Source organism: Dysidea avara, chromosome 4 (assembly GCF_963678975.1).
Source record: "Dysidea avara chromosome 4, odDysAvar1.4, whole genome shotgun sequence".
Classification (NCBI taxonomy): domain Eukaryota; kingdom Metazoa; phylum Porifera; class Demospongiae; order Dictyoceratida; family Dysideidae; genus Dysidea; species Dysidea avara.
Window position 1 is genome coordinate 7,655,240 of NC_089275.1, and position 21,226 is coordinate 7,676,465.

Sequence of the window (21,226 nt, forward strand, 5' to 3'; positions counted from 1 at the left end):
AGAGAGTTCAGCTAGAAACAAATCACCCCGTAGAGAGATCAGCTGGACGAAGTCACCTTGTAGAGAGTTCAGCTACAAAGAAACCATCATGTAGAGAGTTCAGCTGCAAACAAATCACCCTGTAGAGAGTTCAGCTGCAAAAAAATCACCCTGTAGAGAGTTCAGCTAGACGAAGTCACCTTATAGAGAGTTCAGCTACAAAGAAACCATCATGTAGAGAGTTCAGCTACAAAGAAACCACCATGTAGAGAGTTTAGCTGCAAACAAATCACCCTGTAGAGAGACCAGCTAGAAGAGATCACCTTGTAGAGAGTTCAGCTATAACTATCCTGTATATAGTTCAGCTACATTTCAAGTCACCCAGTAGAGAGATCAGCTGCAAAAAATATCCTGTGGGGAATAATGGGCATGTAATAAATATATGTGACTGAATTTGACAAAACAAGGCTTCGACGCACAAAGCTTTGTTAGGAGATATGGCGATTTTAAGGAATCATTGTGTAATAACTTCCCAGTGCCTACAGCTGTGCAAACAAAATTTGCACCAATTGTTCATCTGTTCACTAGCTATCACTGAGCGGGTGTATACATTTCTGATACTGTGACCCAAAATTTACCCTGTTTTGAGCAGCTTTTTTCGAGCGGGTAATAATATCACAGGCGGTACTAATAGGGTGGGAGGGTGGGGGTGGACGGTGGTACTAATAGGGTGGGAGGGTGGGGGTGGACGGTGGTACTAATAGGGTGGGAGGGTGGGGGTGGACGGTGGTACTAATAGGGTGGGAGGGTGGGGGTGGACGGTGGTACTAATAGGGTGGGAGGGTGGGGGTGGACGGTGGTACTAATAGGGTGGGAGGGTGGGGGTGGACGGTGGTCTTAATATACGGGTATAAAATGAAGTAAGAAGACGATTGGAATCCAGAGGCCAAGTTTGGGCTCTCCATGGCCCTCCATGGCACTCAGATTACTCCAAATTGACCGAGAACACTATTGGCGAGCTCTCTGTGAAGTCCCAGCTCACTACACACCATTATCACAGAGCCATGGCCATTTAATGGTGCCAATCTCACACTCGTGGCTTTGACAGGGCCGGAAGAAAGCTGCTACAGAAACCAGACTTGTCAGTGCTGAAGGAAGTACAGTGTGAAATATGATAGTGTATTAGACCAGCAATCCATTTCTGGTAAAATCGTAAGTTTGATTTTGTGTGTGTGGAAGCCTTGTTATGTGAAATCCGGTCACATATGTATATAATTTGTATAATTACTAATAAAATCAAAAATAATTGAACTATTACAAATCTTCTTTAAGTTCTTTTCTTCTTCCTGTGGTAAAGAAAAAACAAATGGGTTAAAAAAGCCCCAAATCCAGCCATAGGCCGGCTTTGCAGTATACAAATACAAAAAGAAGTGATATCTAATCAAAAACAGCCAAGCTGTAAAAAAAGGTGCAGCCCCCCAAAAGGCCATGGTAAAAAAAGATGTGAAATCCAAGGTGGCGGCCAAGAAATGGCTGTGATGGTAGGTTAATGGTTACATTTTAATAACGACAATTCAGGTGAATTTTGTGCCACTTGGTCTTGGCACCAAATTCACCTGAATTGTCGTTATTAAAATGTAACCATTAACCTACCATCACAGCCATTTCTTGGCCGCCACCTTGGATTTCACATCTTTTTTCACCATGGCCTTTTGTGGGGCTGCACCTTTTTTTACAGCTTGGCTGTTTTTGATTAGATAGTGATTACCGCGATGTTCTCCACATTAACTAACTACTGTTAACATAGTGCTGCTGTTTAGCTCCAGGAAAGATCAAGATACTCTAATAGAGCAGTCACCTATATACTCTAATAGAGCAATCAAGTAACTCTATAGAGCACTCATGCGAATATGAAAGTAGCTACTGAAGGGACTTTATTATTATTGAGGAAAGAATATTTCTACACATTGTGGCATTATAGCTGATAAAATGTGTATGGGTGAATGAGCTTTTGTTGCTATAGTTAGCAGTCTTGGGAATCTGTAGAACTCCCAAATTTATGTCAAGCACTTGGGTGTGTAAGACACATCCTCTCCATGCTTAATTGTAGGTCTAGCTAATGTCTATTATATCCATGTATAGTTCAATAAATGGTTAATGCTATGTACATGTATTTTTGCACATCCATTCATGTTGCTGCAGGTTATATCACTTGTGTAGGTAGGTGTAGTTTCATAGTAGAGCATCTAACAAAATATGAAAAATATCGTGATAATTAGTAATATCGTGATATTTTTCCCATGATATATCGTGATAGTAAAATTTCAATACCGCCCAGCCCTACACTCAAGCCACACCATGCACCTGACATAAACCATATACCAAGCCTGCAAAAACAGCGCATGTGGGCACATGATTTTTGCCTTCTTTTTTAAATTTCTACTAATAACTTTTATATCATTACACTATGGCTATGTAATTTCCAGCTCTTATAATTAGTAAGCAGCTACTTGGCTTTACAATGCAAATTACAAAATGTAAATATTCTACTCTAGCAAAGATATATGACCTCTTGTGTGACAGGGTATAGTTAGTGCCCACATGCCCTGTTTTCGCAGTCCAGTCACATAATTATTATACTGAATTCAGTCACATGAATAAAAAACTTAGACAGAAAACGATACAGTACACAGCATCTGATTTCTGCTATGCCAGAGAATTTAACAGTATTTCTGAAAACTGTACAAACCTAAAGAAATACTATTTTCACCTGCTAATCAAGCCACACCATATCATCTGACATGAACCACAAGACATATTTACCACATTTGTGGAATGGACAGTTGGACAAAGCAACCGCATGCCAAATAGCATCATGCAAATTAGGACAAACCAATAATTCAGTGCATTCTAGCTAGAAAACCATTTACTCTGCTACAAGTATGCAAGAGGCATCGTGTGTATAAAGCTTACAAACTCATATGCCCTGACAGAGACCAAAACTTAAAGACATTACCAAAATAATCGACAAAGTTGCAATCATGCACATGTGACTTGATGTATACTGTAGTAAACTATTGCAATAAATATTATACTATTGTAACACAATATAATATGTATATAGCCTTGAGTATAACATTAGCCCCCAAAGCTAACCAACCACCTTGTGTTTTTTATGAACTACTCAACAGCTCATATAAAGCCTTCCTGTCATTTAGAATAGTACCATTCAGCTGCAGGTATGAACTCAATAAGCCAATTGTTAAAAATGCATCCTCATAAAAAATGTTTATAGGCCTGAAATTAGAAGACTAATAATATAGCTGAGATGTTAGCCAGTTTCGCTTTGTGCAGAAACAAAACCAGTTACTTAATTTTGATCATACAAAGTTATAAGTGTGGCATTTAGGGGGCACATTCAGCATAGTAGCAGGGGCGTAGCCAGGATTTTTTGAAGGGGCCCGGGGGTTCTAACAGCAGTATTGAGTTACCAGAAGCAGGGGTCTGGGGGCACATGCAGCCCCCAGCCGCTGAGACTTTCAATATTTTAATGAACCAAAACTCAGCGAATTCATGTTATATTTTATGTAAAAAGTACATGCATATTATAAGTGCCCCTGAGAATGAAGCTAGTACTAGATAAAGCTACCTAGTGGAAACAGACAGTATAACACATAGAGCAGGGGCGGATCTAGGAGCTGGCAAGGGGAGGGGCACAAACAGGCTAAGTTGTAAGTGGTTGGGGAGAGCCAGATTCTCTCCAGTACTGCATTTTTAATAGAGATGGACCGATACCACTTTTTACCGATATTTCCGATACGAGTATTTTTACTGAAATTATTTGCCGATACCGATACCGATACCGATACTATACATTGAAGCCTAGACAAGTTTATTATAGAAATTTCACTGTTGTGATGCATAACTAGCTATTAAAATATCACAGTAATTGATTGATCTCAGTTCAATCAAGTTTAAAATATTCATTGTATAACAGCTAAACATGATAAAAACATCATTGTGGATTACTAATTTCTTGATTTGAGGTAGTTTTCTTGTAAGCTTATTGATAAGGCAATTAATTGCGTGGGCGGCCGATAATTGTACAATGTTTGTTACAGCTTTTCAACCAAACCTTTCATGAAAAAGCAAGCCAAGTAGTCATAAACTTATTTGTTGAGGAACAACTGCATTACCATTTAATTACAAAGGATTCACGTGCTCTAATATATTAGAATACACACGGAGCAGTTGCAGCAATACTTGGAAAAGGGTAACAAAGGCTTTGTTTCGCTACTTTGTTAGCTCAACTAAGTTACTGATTAGCTCAAAAAAGTTATTAGCTACTGGAAACTTAGCTAGAGATGGTTTAATAAAAGTGGTGAGTGTCTACTTTGGTATCTGTACCTTGTATTACCGATACCGATCCGATACCACTGGTATCGGCATCGATACCGATACTGGTATCGGTCCACCTTTAATTTTTAAAGTAGCAAATAATCACCTCTTAGTAGTCTCACTGTTGATTTTTGTCATTTTGGTCTTTTCAGATGATTGTGAAGTCTTAAAAACTGTTTTACAGGCTCTGAATGTCTTAAACAATAGCAACACGATAATTATTTTTAGAGGCGCTTAGTACACACGAAAGCTGTGAGAATTTCACAGTTAGTTTGACTTTGGTTTCAGTAATAAATGCTAGTAAAATGTGCATGTTTCATGACTTTCTTGGCCTGACATAAGTATAGTAGCTATTTTAATCAGAAGTACATATGGCTTGCTCCTCCACAAGGTGAGGGGGGCATTTTCCCCAAATGCCCCATCCTAGATCCGCCATTGTAGAGACACATAATAGTACCGCTGGTAATTTTTATTATGTTCCTTGTCAAAGCTTTACAACAGCCATCTTCTCAATTTAACATATACAACTACATATCATTTAGCTCTTCCAACACCAGGTCTTCGTCTACTAACAAACTAAATCATGTCCGCACTAATAGTAACTATGCCAGAAACTTTTACTTTAATAGAATTCCCAGGATATGGAACCAATTACCTTGCATTGACATAAACCAATCCCTACCAGTCATCAAAGCTACTATTCAGAACTATTTATGGCAACACTTCACCACAAATTTCTCTCCTGACAATCCCTACACCTATCATTACTGCTGTAGATGCAGCAAGTGCTATGATTCTGGACTGACAATTAACTTTACTACATAAGTTTAATTAACTCCCGGCTGCCAGCACAGGTTGCTGGCAGACCATCAATGCAACTTTTTCTTCATCTATACCCACCTACACATGTATAATTGTAATTGTATGTTGCATTGTAAAGCATTAATAATAATAATAATAATAATAATTTTCGAAAGGTTTTTATTTTCGGATATTTCGAAGAGGCCCTTCTCTTCGAAAATAAATTCCCACGTCCGGTTGCTCTTCGAAAATCAATTGAAGGCTGAGCAATGACTCGATCCAACTTTCGGCGATTTGCTTGTGCCGACGGTTTTAGCTCAGTATTGCTGATGATAGTGGGTAAACTGTATCATTAACTGTGCCAATAAGGTAGGGACTATTCTACGGAACGGAACGGAACGCTTTCTCAAATTGAAGCTTGCAACTTACCATTGCTGAAACTGCTCTTACGAGTTATCAGAGGCACCTCCAGTGGGTGATTAAACATAAGATAAAAAGAATTAAAGGATCGATTGTGGGTTTTTGTTGGTTGTCATTAGTAACGAAGTATTAATTGTGGGATAAGCTGTATCAGTGATGTTCATCCTTGGTTCATATACGGATATACCAAGAAGGGCACTTTATCTGAGCTGGTTTGCTCATTTTGACTTTAGAAAACAGTCTGGGCCGGCTTTTCAAGTCATATGTCAGTGTACAAATAAAGCAAGCAGGAAGACACTGGTAACAGGAAAGAGCCAGCTGAATTAAATCTTGAAGAATTTTGTGCAGTGTGAGAGGAGCAAATATTTTGGCAGATCGCAAAGGGGCTATATTCTGCGAACATCACTGAATTGTATGCATGGAGTTATTAACAGCCGGTGCAGTGGACTGCTGTATTCAATAGTGAACTGATTTTTTCTGTTGCACAAATTCAAGGATGTGTCTGACTGCTAGCCTTGAATCAGGCCAAATGCCAAAACTCCAAGATCAACCAAATCTCAATTATAAGCCTAGCTATGCATGTGAAACCATGCCCATAGCCACCAGGCAAATGAGATTTGGACCAAGATGTGTGTATAACTTCAATGTATCTTGTCAGACCGGAAATGGAACACTCACATTAATTACATACCACCTAAGAATCCTAGGATTTCTTAAGTGTAACATTTCATATGCTTCACTTCAAACAAAACAGGTTAAATTTGTTCATCTATTTTCAAGTGATTCCCAGTCCAGCTGCATGGTCCATGAAATTACAGTGGGATCACATGTATTTGTTACAGTGTGGGCTGCTCTGTGTTGGATCTACTCTAGAGTTGAGATTTCAAGGTAGACTGCCAATGTACCGACACTGTTGTAGCATACTTAAGTGGAGGACAAATGAATACAGTAATGCTAGATAATTTAACTATACAAATTTTTCATAATGAAATTGATATCCCATTTTGATTTGTACATCCAGTCCTCCACTTTGCAACATATTCAAGAACAAGAAGTTACCACCCTTTTAATCTCCAACCGCTGTCATTAAATAACCAAGATCTCACCAGTCCTTGTTTTTTCCATCTACAATTTTGCTTTGGAACAATAATTATCTAAAGGCTCTAATTAATATTTAGTATTTAAATCTGTAATTCACCTTGTTGTGGTTTTACTAATTTTATTGTTCATTTCCTTTGAAGTTGTACAGTATAGGTAAACAAAGATAAATTTTCTCTCCCATCTTATTCTAGGACTGAGAAAAATTTAATTATTTGTATACAGGCTCAAAATTGAGAAAATATAAAGCAAGTGAATTAATATTATACAGTCAGTTTGCTTTTAGATATTTAATGTCTCCAACTGTAACAAAAATTCAATGAATCCATGCATGCATCTCGTCGCTGGTTGTCTGAACATTCTGCAAGTGATACCTCACTCAATCAACCATATATTCTGTTTATTAGACTGAATAAAGTCATGATCACCTAGACTTTTTCTGTCACCAGTAACTTTCTAGTTAATTTCTCTGTGGATATTACGCTCTGAAACTGAAGAAATAGAGTGGTCTTCTAAACTATTTATCTTGTCAAGATCACCAGAAGCAACTGACATCCAATCAGCTACTGTGTTGTAGTAACAAAACTTGCCTTGGTCATGCAATAAATGAATTGAAGAGACCTGCTTGATATATCAGGTAATAGAACAATGCACTGCATGAAACAGCTATTAATATTTTATTATTATCCTATTCCATTTCCTGGAAGTTCCACTGATGAATGCAACTTCAGCAATGATAGCGGCTAGACAAGCTGTAAGTTTTGATTCAGAATACATTCCATTCTGTAAAATAGACCCCATCCTGGATTCAACTCACTACTCAGGCTAAGATATCTGACATTATGAGAGAAGAACCATCAGTATTATTGATGACACAAACAATTACAATCAAATGTCCTCGGACACATGCTACCACAAAAATAGGGCATAAAAAGCCCCACAGGTAGGCATGGCAAGGAGTACTATTAACAAAAACAAAATACACACACAATTAATAATGAAAAATGTCTTGCCAACATAATGTTCAAAAGTCCAAACACCATTTCTCAGGGGCGTAGCCAGGATTTTTTGAAGGGGGGTTCCAGCACCAGCATTGAGTTACTAGAAGCAGGGGTCTGGGGGTGCAGCCCCCAGCCGCTGAGAGACTTTCAATATTTTAATAAATCAAAACTCAACAAATTGCTATATTTTATGCAAAAAGTACATTAATTATGATGCATTAAGTGCCCCTGGGACGAAGGTAGTACTAGATAAAGTCACCTAGTGGAAACAGACAGCATAACACATAGAGACACATATAGTAATCTGTAAGTGATGGTTATATCTCACTGTGGTATAGGAGCCATGAATCCACTGATACAAATGACAATCAAAACAATATAACTATACAAATATGCATAGCATGAATTCATTTTGCATAACACAAGTGATAAATTACTGGAGTTCTATATCTTTAAACACTGCACACCAAAGCTATAGCAGTATAAGGTCATGCTAAGTTTTGCATTTAATGTTGGAATGTCAGAAAAACTTCATAATGGATATTTAAATGCATGTTCTATTAGAGTATACCTGACTGCTCTATTAGAGTATATACCTGACTGCTCTATTAGAGTATATCGATCTTTTTAACAAGTTTCGAAGAGGGCTCATGTTACCTCTGTAAATCCTTCCCTGAGAGATGAATGTAAGTTTTATCAATTGTTGTGCTGTGCCATTACACTATATTGCTCACTCATTTTGTCCTGCCACACTAAATGGTGTGTTAGGATCCTGCTTGCAGAAGTCTAAATTTTACAGGGGGGATCCTGAACCCCCCGGAATCCCCCCTCCCTACGCCCCTGATTTCTAGTCCACTATTCTGTTAATGAATCATTGATGTTCACACAATATAGCCTCCTTGAGGTATCTGAATGTTTGCTCCTCACACACTGCACAAAATTCCTTTAGATTATTCTGTTTAGCCTGACAGAGTTGATTCAGCTTGTCGCCATACTTGTTTCCTTTGTAGTGTAGCTACACAATGGCGGATCCAGGATGGGGCATTTGGGGCAAATGCCCCCCCCCCTTCAAGAAATTGCATACAAGATCGAGATACTCTAATAGAGCAGTCAATTACTCTAATAAAGCAGTCACAATGTTCATGAGGTAGTGTAGCTTACCTATGAAGCTATAAATAGGATTTTATTTTACATAATAGACGTGATATATTTGGTAAAGGATAACTATAGCTATTATTGTTGTGACCTTTTTTTTTTTTTGGTCTTCAACTGTTTTTCAGCAAGGTGCCCCCCCCCCCCCCCCTCTTTCCAAACTCTGGATCCGCCCCTGCTACATACTGCCGGATTTATGCCTATTAGAAAGGCTGAGCCCCAGATTGTACATTCTAAAGTCAAAGTAAGCAAAAACAACTCACATATTAGCAAAAACAAGTCGAGTCATGCGTTAAGTTCCCTACTTGATACATCCGAAGATAAACAGCAAGTACCCACAATCAATCCTTAAGTTCGTTTTATCTTTCTTGGGGTACGTTTGTTTACCAGCTGGAAGTGCCACCGATAACTTGTACAGCAATGGTAAGCTGCGATCTTCAATTTGAGAAAGCATTCCGTTCCGTAGAATAGACCCCACCTGCCAATAACCAGAAAACAGAATGGGAATTGATACCACTGATCTAGTCTCGCGTGGCCAGACCGCTTTTTTCTCTTTGTCTTTGGGTAGGGAGAAAAAAGGGTCTGGAACAGGTCGAATCCCACACTCGTCTTGGCACTCCCCAGATAATTGGGGAGTGTTAACCAAAGAAACGTGATGCGTTTTCAAATAGTAGCCGCTTGCGTCAATCAATTACAAGCGCATCAACCGATCAGCATCTAAAGCTGCCTTTGAGACGATAATAGATGAAATCGTTGTTAGTGGTTTAGGTAAGTTAAGTCTTTGTTTATTGTTGTGCAATGGCATTCTTGTTACAATGGAATTTAAGCGCATGGGTTGAATATTATGACGTAGCCTCGTGACGTGCCAAGACGATTGTGGGATTCGAACTGCTCCAGACCCCTTTTTCTCCCTACCCAATGACAAAGAGGAAAAAGGCGGTCTGGCCACGCGAGACTACCACTGATCTGTTCTTAGAATCTATAGCTAGCTATGATCGAGCGCGATCAAGCCAGTGATTCGAGTGGATTTATTCAGCCACTCGAGACTCCGGACTCCCTCCAGTGCACAGGGATGGGGATTATTCATCAGTAAGTTTTTTTGGCAAACATTCACGCATCTTCATACTGTTTTTGTGACACGAATTTCCGTTTATTTGAAATCCATCCGGACTTCGAAATATATACTCTTCGAAATTAAAATTTTCCGAAATTCTAATTTTGCTTCTTGTGCGACATTTTCTGTTTCGAAAATAACCAGCTATATGGTAATCTGTAAGTGATAGTTATCTCACTGGTATAGGAACCATGAATCCACCGATACAAATGGAATTACTTAGCAGGGGCGGATCCAGGGGGGGGGGGGGGCTATGGGGACTGAAGCCCCCCCCCTTCATATTTAGGCTTTACTTGATCAATATGCTGAGTATTATAATGAAATTTTGTCTTAGTATAATTATATGATCACTAATAATACAAATACTCATAAAACCACCCTATTAACATCTTTTCAAGATATTATCAGTGGATTTATACTAAGTTTATGCAACAAGGACCCGGATCAGCATTGGAGGTGTACAAGATCGAGGTACTCTAATAGAGCAGTCAGCTAACTACTCTAATAGAACATTCACTGGAAACATGTAGTTGGTTCTGTTATGGAATTTTTCCAAATCTGCCTGCACCTATACATACAATGAAGTGCAGTGGTCTGTTTAAAGGGCTTCATTCATCAACTTGTGTAGTTAATATGTATGGCAATACTTAATTCAGGTACACAATTTCCATTGAAAGTGCTCTCAGATTCAATCTTGTATTGTTCAAATTTCAAAATTTTCCACTTTCAACATTATTATTCTAACATGCACCTATTCAGTGTTGTGCAATTGTGAGAGGGGTGCATCATATATTTGGTTGTCTGTATCTACCCAAACTTTTCCATTAGCAAAATGCTTCAGAGAGCCATACCTATAATCTAAAGGCAGTATATAAAATATCTACGGACAGAAAATATTATGAATTTTATGTGGAAATGTCTCCAAATTGCAGTATTTTAGCATCTATTTTTCAAAATTTTCCTGGGGGGGCATGCCCCCAGACCCCCCTAGTTCCAGCATGCTTCGCATGCTGGGAAGTGTACTTCACACACCTCTACCCAAGAGATTAGTACCTTGAGTTAGCCCCCCCCCCTTTTATAAATCCTAGATCCGCCCCTGCTTAGGGGGCATCTCCAAACTGATCTTGGTACGCTTAACGTCATAATGACGTTAAGGGGGGAGGGGGTTTAGCCCATGACGTTATTAATTTTTATTAAAGCGGTTGTAGTGTAAACAGCTATAGAACAGAGAAAGTGACGTGATTAAACAGCTATACTGTTTGTAGACTATGTTTTCAGGTAAAGAATATAATGTTTTGTTCTTCTATTGCCAATGCATTGTTTTCATAGTGTGACGTTAAGGAGGGGGGTCTGAAGTTAGTGTCATTATGACGTTAAGAGTACTAAAATCAGTTTGGAGATGCCCCCTTACAATCAAAACGTTATAACTACAAAATATGCATAGCATGGATTCATTTTGCATAACACAGGTGATAAATTACTGGAGCCAGGGGCGGTGGAGCAGGCCAAAGAGTGGGGGGGACAGGCCAGCTGTAAGTTGAAGATCCCAAAAAAAAGGTCACAGCCTGCTGACAATAGCTGCTCTCCACTAATTATATCTCCTTATTTATAACTGCACATACGTAGCTAAGTAGCTTGCTACACTGCTTCTCTGAATACTATGACTGCTCTATTAGAGTATCCAGATCCTGACTGTTCTATTAGAGTATCTCGATCTTTTCTTGCAAACAGTGTCCCATAAAAGTGGGGGGTCCCCTGGCCAGTGGCCACCCCCCATCTCCACCGCCCATGACTGGAGTTCTATGTCTTTAAACCGGCACTGCACACCAAAGCTATAATTATAGCAGTATAAGGTCATGCTCAGTTATGCATTTAATGTTAGAATGTCTGAAAAACTTCACTGATAAAGTTCCTTAACATATGCATGTTCTATTAGAGTATACATGACTGCTCTATTATAGAGTAAATAGTTGACTGCTCTATTAGAGTATATCGATCTTTTTACCAGGTTTTGAAGAGGGCTCATGTTACCTCTATAAATCCTTCTCTGAGAGATGAATGCAAGCTTTATCAATTGTTATGCTGTGCCATACACTATATCAGTGGCGTAACTAGACTTGTACCGACACCAGGGCCCAGTGCAATAAGTTGAAGTCGTATTCACAAGTAAAGCTATTAAAGTAGCTAAATTATCGACGCGATAATTATTTCTAGAGGCGCCTATACCGATAACCTGACAGTTTGAAGTGATTTCACAATAACGAAAGGTAATATAGCTGTTTTGTAGCCAAAAATGTGTACTGTTGTCAAGGTCTCAATCGATTATTCGGTGAAATAGTCTTTTCTACTACTGTATTGCTAATTCCGTGGGCGTGACTTGATTGTTGACACCCGGGCCTGGGCCCGGGTAGGCCCGGTTTAGTTACGCCACTGCACTATATTACTCACTCATTTTGTCCTACTACACTAAATGATGTGCTATAGGGTCCTGCTGTACACTCAAAAGTCTAAATTTTACAAGAAGGTTCCTGAACCCCTTGGAAGCCCCCCCTCTCTACGCCCCTGAGTAGAGCATGTGTAGCTTTCATGCACTAGAGTAGCTAATAAAGTGCTGTTCAAAATACTGCACAGTTGCACAGAAATCTCTTTTCCGCATTTAAAAGCATTAAAATGACACATCTTGGTGTACTAATTTTCTTATACTGACCTATATCTAAGATGGTTTGCTAGGAAAGCAAAATTGTGCTTACACATATAGCTACAAAGAATCCAATAACTAAGAGAACAATAATGCAAACATCACTTCACGTATAGAAACTCTTGGAAACTTTCCTATCAATTAGTGGCAAAGGTAATAAAGAAGCCACATGACAAAATGTGAATATTATGTGATTCATAGGCCTGATTTTACTATGGCTGCTACATAGCACCAGTAGCAAAATGTACTCTCACTAAAATGCCATTACGTATATACATTACACCTCGTCCCATTACAGTACTGAGGAGATAGCTGCCCACCAGTGCAGGCTACTGTAATTAAATTTCAAACATTCATTTACACAAGTATAGCACAGCAGTAAATGTCAGCATGGTGAGGCAGAACAGGGGTCAGAACCAATTTTAAAGCATGCATAATTTAGGAGATGATGACCCACACAACTCCAAGGGAAAAACCTGGCAGACCACCTAAGCTTTGAGATTGCAAAAATATGCCAGGAAAACCTGAAAGTTATAGCTAAACTCTGTTCTGCCACAAATACCATGCATATCTAACAAACACTATATACACAGCCTATGAAAACTGCTTAAAGGAGAAAACTAACTCGTGATCAATAAAACAACTAAATCACATAACAATGTGAAAGTCTTTTATGTCCGATAACTGCAGATGCTGTAATTAACTTCAATGAAGTTAGGGAAACTTCAGCTGGGTGGGAGGGAAGGGAAAATAACACAGAGAACATTACAAAGCAAGAACAGTAGCACAACACTCAGCTAGGTTGAATTATTGGATTACTAACCATGCACCATATTATATGCTAGCCCACGTGCTCTCTCCATTACATCATACCAGCGGGAGCTTATTTTCTGTCTAATTCACAAGCTCAAATGACAGAAAATACATCTATTACCAGTATCTATTTTACTATAACAATGCAATAGAAATACTGCATGCTACAGGCACATAGTTTACAGAACAACAAAGATTGATTTGATCATTACTAATTTGCACATGCTGCAGTGCACATAATGTTGAACATGTTGCAGTGTACAGTGGTTTAACGGTCCTTAACAATACTCTGAACCTCAGCAATCTTTGTAGTTACGTGATTTTATTACTTGGACAAAGATAGTGAATAATCAAAACAAGGTCGGGCTTTTTATTCAACCCTAGAATAAGCACATATATACTTAAGACAAAATGATTAGATATGGCACCACCACATTAATTGTACTGCCTTAACCTACACATATGAGAAGGAAAAAGATCACACACATGTATTTACAATTAAATGCACATGACACATAGAGCAGTTGTTTATAATTTTTTTAAAAGGTAAGTGGGATCAAGGACAAAGACCATTACATTTCTATTCAATGTTAAAAATTTATAACCAGAGTCCAATCCCTTCCCACCACAGTTCAACTGCAAAAATGCAGAAACCAAGAATATCAGGGATCAAAGACCAAGACCAGGCCACAGAGCAGCTGCAGAGCAACTTTAGTTCTCTCATTTTCTCCACTTCAGGTGGCATGCATGGGTGCCTGTAGCCTATAAGCGTCTAGCCTTCCTCTTGTCCCGCAAGTGGAAAACTCCCTATGATGAGTTGACTTCGCTGCCGTCTTGGTTTTTCCCTTTTGCAATCGGCCATCATGTGCATCAAGGGTTCTCCTCTGGTCATCCCTTTAAGGGTCACATTCCAGCATCAGTTGACCTAGCACTGGGGGAGTGACACCTCGGGGCTGTCTAAGCCCCCTCTTCTGTCTTCTCTTCTATCTTTTGTTCTGTAGGTTCTGTTGTTTTAGTTCTGTAGGTGTAGGTATAGGCAAAACTCTTTTAAGTAGAACATCTTAGTTTAGAGTTACAGTGTGGTGGATGGGTGTGCCATTAGGGGCAGTTATTCTATCTTTAAAAAATAAGCAAAACAGAGCAGCTGTTTATATAACTTAAAAAAAAAAGTTTAGTGGGATCAAGGACAAACTACCCAGCATTACATTTCTATTCAATGTCACAGTTAAAAATTTATAACCAGAGTCCAATCCCTTCCACCACAGTTCAACTGCACAGGAATATCAGGGATCAAAGACTACTGGTTCACCCAAATACTACTTCAAGGTCAGGTCCAATCTCTTCCACCACAGTTCTTGAGTCAACTGCAAAGATGCAGAAACCGGGAATATCAGGGCAAGACCAGGCCACGGACCACATTCTCTTTGGACACAGGTAGCTAGTTTTAATTCTCTTGTTACTTAGCTATTGTATTAGTGACTAATGATGTCTGGTTGAAGTAACAGAAACTCATTACAGCTAGATACACTCTTACCAGCCGAAGAAATCTGCAGCATGTTCATTTCAGAATAGTGGCAGAACTGGGTACCGCTGTTCAGTGAATACCATACCTGTATATAACATTAACAAAAGCATTTAATTCAATTCAACCTTACCAGCAAGATACAGGAAGGCCGATTTTGAATCACGTGATCACGACGGTGAAACTCAGTAGGAGAAAACCTTACTACCTTGCGTACCGCAGTACCATCTACATGATCAACACTACCAGCAGTGTAAAGAAATGCTTCAGGTTCAACCATGACGGGACTTTCGAGTGTCAGATCCGAGATCACGACTCGGGTCACGACCAGTACAGTAGACTGCATGTGTTATCCACCAAATAGCTATCCCAGTATCCGGATTGGCGCGATTTAATTTTCCAGCGATGGACAGCCAGGACAGATCGAGATATGGCTGGCGTTGAACTAGGGCGGACTTCCAAGGACACATTGAGAGTTTGTCAACCGTGTGCGGGACCGGTGTGTACGTTGAAACACTACTGAGCTGCGATTTACTGGCACACCATGGCAGCCGCGGCAGCGTAAGTGAGCGCTGAGACTTCGGAAATTAATCGAAGCGAACCAACCATGGTGTAACGCTGTAACTCCAGGTACGTGTATATGGTTGTTTTATGTGGTTTAGTACTTGATGCTGTACAGTGAGTGAATGTCGTATCCTTGCGGTTTCTGGCTGCCAGCAAAGAATGGATGAGATCATCGCGTGGTTAATTGGCTGTGGTGAATTAGTATGAGCCGGGTAATATCACGCTTTTGCAAGTGGGACTCAATCCACCAATGACACTGTTTTGCACTGTAACATGTAGCTAGCTAGCTAGCTAAGATAACTGAATCAGTCTCTGAGGAAAATCTCTTTCAAGTGGACTCAATCTCAAAGTGAGAATTTATGACAAGTAATTTCCAGCATTGTTATTGTTTTGCACTGTGACATCTAGCTAGCTGAAAGTAGTCTCTGAGGAGAACTCATCTTACCTGTGATGCAGTCACACAGTAGGGACCAGAATTCTGTAAGCAATATTCTTTACATGACACTATGCATCTATTAATCTGTGGGTGCTATATACAATCCAGTTCAATCAGGCGAATTTACTGAAAACCAAGTAAGTCTATTTAGTTATATGTTAACTAGTATAACTCAAAAGTTGGTTTGGGAAACCCTGCATGTCTTTATAGATCATGAAACATTTAAAAGGCTTACTCCTTAGAGATTATATCGATTGATAATTATAGACTCTTTCAGCTAGGCACTTATAATTATCTAATGGTAAGTGCCGCGTGAAGAGTGGGTCTGGCCATGCGAGACTAACTTCAGGGGTGGATCGGGAGGGGAAGGGGAGCCCTGGCCCTCATTGAACATAGCTAGGCAGCTTAGACATACATGTAATTCACATTGTTATGCAGTATGTGACTATGTATAATACAATAAATCTGTCTCTAGCAAATTGTTACCCATTACATGCATAGGCGTTGAGATACTCTAATAGAACAGTCATTTACTCTAATTAAACAGTCAAGAGTAGCATAATTATAAAACACTGTTTGTAATTTTAAACAACTAAAAATGCTGTTCTTCCAGACCCTAGTGGCTATAAAAATTCTCTGGAAATGAAAAATCATGTAGCTGCACACACAGGTATGTTGAGATGCCACCTTTGGCAAATTTTAATATGCCTATTTGATACCAATTTTGGAAAGAACAATTTTGCCAACTTTTGAAAGCACTAAATTGGCTAAGTTTGGAAATTTTAATCAGAAAACCTGCCAATTTTTTTGGAAGCATACAAAGCAAATGTGACATTCTCAAAGCCTTGCCACAATTGACAAATTACTTATTTTGCTTTTATAGCATAGCATGGTAGATTTAATTGTGGGTATCGATTTCCAGTTTTGGATTTAGTTTATATAAATGGGTTAGGAATCTACTGTTGTGGTGTGCTAGTAGGTTTAGCAAAATTCGTTGGTAGAATTAGGACATTCGCTAGTAGAATTAGGACATTCACTAGTAGAATTAGGACATTCCTATTAGAATTAGGACATTCGCTAGTAGAATTAGGACATTTGCTAGTAGAATTAGGACATTTGCTAGTAGAATTAGGACATTCGCTGGAAATTCACTAGTATAGGGTTAGTTAGGGTTAGGGTTTGGGTTTTGGTTAGATATAATAACCTGTAAATCAGATAAAATCTTAAAGCAACTTGATATACATTATTGCTAATAATGGAAACTTAAACCCATAATCTAAAGGTCTTTGGCATGCTATATAAGTGTGCACTTAATATTCCAAACTGGCAAGGTTTGAAGGATGCCACATTTGGCTATTAGTGAGAGAGTTGCTAAACCTGAGAGTTGCTAAACTTAGCAACAATTGAAGTAGCCAGTGGAAATCCTCAGGTTGCCAAATTAGTGTAACTTCTAATGGTTGGCACCAATTCTGGCTATAACCTAGAACTTGCCAATTATGGAAATCACTTGATTTCATAAATTGCCACAAATGGCGACTTTTAGGCATATTAAAAGTTGCCAATGGTGGCTCCGAAACATACCTCGCACACCACATGCCAGGTTTATCTATATATGTTTAAATATTTTTTGTGATGCTAGTGCAGGAGATCTTATGCTAATTCTGCCTAGCAAATATACTTCCAGTGTTGAAATCAGTCATTTCAGTCATAATTGGATAGGTAAATTTTGACTTCTCCAGTCAAAAAATAGCACCTCTACAAGTAGTGCTACCAATCCTACCATAGTTCTTCAATAAAGTTTAAGTAAGTCATTACCTCTAAACCTATAACACACAAATTAAGTTTTCAGTGTTTTGCGTAACATTAAAATCTACAGTACGTATAAGGGAAGCCAAATTTAACTGCAACTGGTTTTAGTGAATGGTTAAACACCACTTTGCTTCCGGTAGTTGGAAACCACCATCCGAAGGCTCCTAAAAAGGTATCAACTACCACCGCTACACGTTGGTTGCACAAGCTTGGATTTAGCCCATCATCAACTAAAAAGGGAGTGTACATTGATGGGCACGAGAGGCAGGATGTGGTAGATTATCGAAAACTTTTCCTCAATAAGATGAATATTTTGGAAACAACTCATGCGCAGCCTCCACAGCCTAGTGATGAAGTTCAAGTATTCACAGAATCTGACTCCAGTAAGAAGAAACTAATATTGATTTATCATGATGAAAGTATCTTCCACTCTAATGATGATCAAGGTTGGGCATGGGCAGAGAAATGGGGCCAAAAAATTAAGCCCAAAGGGCAAGGCTAAGGTATCATGGTGAGTGATTTTATTGAGGAATACAATGGTTACCTTTGTTTTGATGACAGAGAATATGAAACAGTCAAGTGCATACATCCCAATGTGAAAAAAGAAGCCCGTTTTTTGTTAAAGTATGGTGCAGATAACGAAGGCTACCAGGACAGTGACAAGTTCATGAAGCAAGTGAAAGAAGCTGTTACAATTGCTGAGATAAAGTATCCAAGTGAGAATTACAACCTTGTATTTTTGTTTGATCAAAGCAGTGGACATACGGCTTACGATGATGATGCATTGATTGTATCTCGTATGAATGTTAAGCCAGGTGGTTGTCAACCAAAAATGAGAGATACTGTATGGGATGGAAAACCTTTTCGAATGGTGTCTGATGATGGAACTCCTAAAGGGATGCGTCAGGTTCTTATAGATCGCCACATCAATGTCAAAGGAATGGTTGCTGCAGACATGCAAAAAGCTTTAGGTGAAATGCGAGATTTTAAATATGAGAAGACAAAGGTAGAGAAGTATATTCTTGGATGAAAGCATAGAGTATTGTTTATCCCAAAGTTCCATTGTGAATTAAACCCCATCGAGCGATGCTGGGGGGCTGCCAAGAAGTACACAAGGCAGCACTGTGATTACACGTTTCCCGGATTAGAGAAAAAAATTATTCCAGCTCTTGATAGCATATCTGTTGACCTGATAAGAATGTATTTCAGAAAGACAAGAGAGATTATGAGAGCCTACAAAGAAGGACACACTCCTGGACATGCATTAGAAGTGGCATTAAAAGAGTACAAATCACATCGACGTGTCTCGACTACTGAACAGTTGTAATTTCTTTGAAACTTGTCTTATCCAAAAATTGTCTGGTATAAAGTTTTGCTTTTATGTGTGGTATCTGAAGATGCTCATATTATGTTCTTAACTGTATGTAGTGTTGTTAAATATACATTTTATCTGATTACAAAATCATTAATTAAAAGTATTATTTGAGTGATTATAGCAAAATGACTTGGTAAATGTGTGGGCCTATATTGTGTCTACTCTTAATAGCATTATGAAGACTTAATAGTGTTTGGTTTCTGCTATAAATCAATTTCAAAAAAAAACATGCAATTCTAATAGAACAGTCAATTAGGGGTTTTGCATTACTATAGTTTCTTGAAAATTCAAAATCAAATACAACAACTAGTATTAAAATGGTATACAAAAAGTCTAGTTTATATACGCAACTAGTATGCAGCATCATAAAATTAAAGAATAAGAGTACTTTTGGACATTTATGATGATTTGCACTATATTATGTTGCTGATATGTACATTCAGGCAAAGAATAAAGGTGAAAGTGGTAGTAAGGCTCAATCCTATTATTCTGCTGAACAGGCAAGGGAGTCTGGGACTCTGGGGGCATGCTCCCTCAGGAAAGTATATGTACTACAACTTTTTTGTTTTAATTGCTTCATCAAGTATAAAAATTTCAGTCAAAAGGTGATGATCGAGCTCTGGTCTTAAGCACTGGTTGGAGTGGTTGTATCGATACTGCACTGTGACATCCTTGAGGGGTTAGTGCTGGCATTGTCCATGGCAATACTATTCCATCTCCCCGAGTCTTGATGATTGAGTCCTCCATTCCTTTCTCTGCTGCTCCAATCCTGAAGTTGTGTGACCACAGTCAAAAGGTGATGATCGAGGCTCTGGTCTTGCATCTATACTGTACTGCAACACCCTTGAGAGGTTAGTACCGGCATTGTCCATCGCAATACTGTTCCATCTCCCATATACAAGTCTTGATGGTTGAGTCCTCTATTCCTTTCTCTGCTGCTCTAATCCTGAAGTTGTGACCAAAGTATTAAAAAATGGTTATAACATGATAAATGATTATGATGATAACAATTACAAATGTATTTATAGCTGTGTAGCAACTGTGAACTAATTAGGCACTTGCAAGTTTAATTAGGTGTCTGAAGCATTTAACATGCACAGATATGAGATATATTCATCACGTGCAGGCAGTAAAGATAAATTTACTCTAATAGAACAGTCATACTACACCGTGTTATGAAACAATCATTATTATGTATGGATTCTACTGACTCTCCAAGATAATATTCTGCATTAATGTTAATTGCTCATTTCCAAAAAAATTACCTTTTAAACCAAATGTAGAGTCTATCACTGACAAAAATGAGTGATATCCACCCCAAAAACACCTTCGCTGTAAAAAAGGCGCGCCCAAGAAACTACAAGTACCTGAAACCCAATGTAAAAAACAAAAAGAAAAAACAGCTTAGCTGAAGTGAAAAGTAGCTGGTAACTTAAAGAGCTGATATCTGAAGCGGCCAAGAATACATTTACTAAAGTTTAATCCATGCAAGAACACCTTGGCTATAAAACAGGTGTATGCATGAAAGTAACTGGCAACTGAAATAGCTGATATCTGAAGCGGCCAAGAATGAATGGTCATATACAACTAATTCAAAAATTTAACACTGAACCTTTATAATTCAGCTGTGTTCTATATTCACTCTTGCTGCATCGTAAAGTAATTTCTTTTAACTCTAATTGGCTGGTAATTTGGCCGCCTTTTTTTGCTCTATTATACTGACTATTAAAAAAGGCGGCCAAATTACCAGCCAATTAGAGTTAAAAGAAATTACTTTACGATGCAGCAAGAGTGAATATAGAACACAGCTGAATTATAAAGGTTCAGTGTTAAATTTTTGAATTAGTTGTATATGACCATTCATTCTTGGCCGCTTCAGATATCAGCTATTTCAGTTGCCAGTTACTTTCATGTATACACCTGTTTTATAGCCAAGGTGTTCTTGCATGGATTAAACTTTAGTAATTGTGACTGGATCTACGAAAACCGTTCTTATCGCCCAAGACAGGAAGTTTGATTTTTTCACACAAACACAAAGCTTAATGA

General features: G+C 38.6%; 1 pseudogene; it reads left to right on the top strand.

The window, feature by feature from the left end:
• Positions 1 to 15,540: 15,540 nt before the first annotated feature.
• On the top strand, positions 15,541 to 19,286 carry LOC136253499 (uncharacterized; annotated as a pseudogene).
• Positions 19,287 to 21,226: the final 1,940 nt, after the last annotated feature.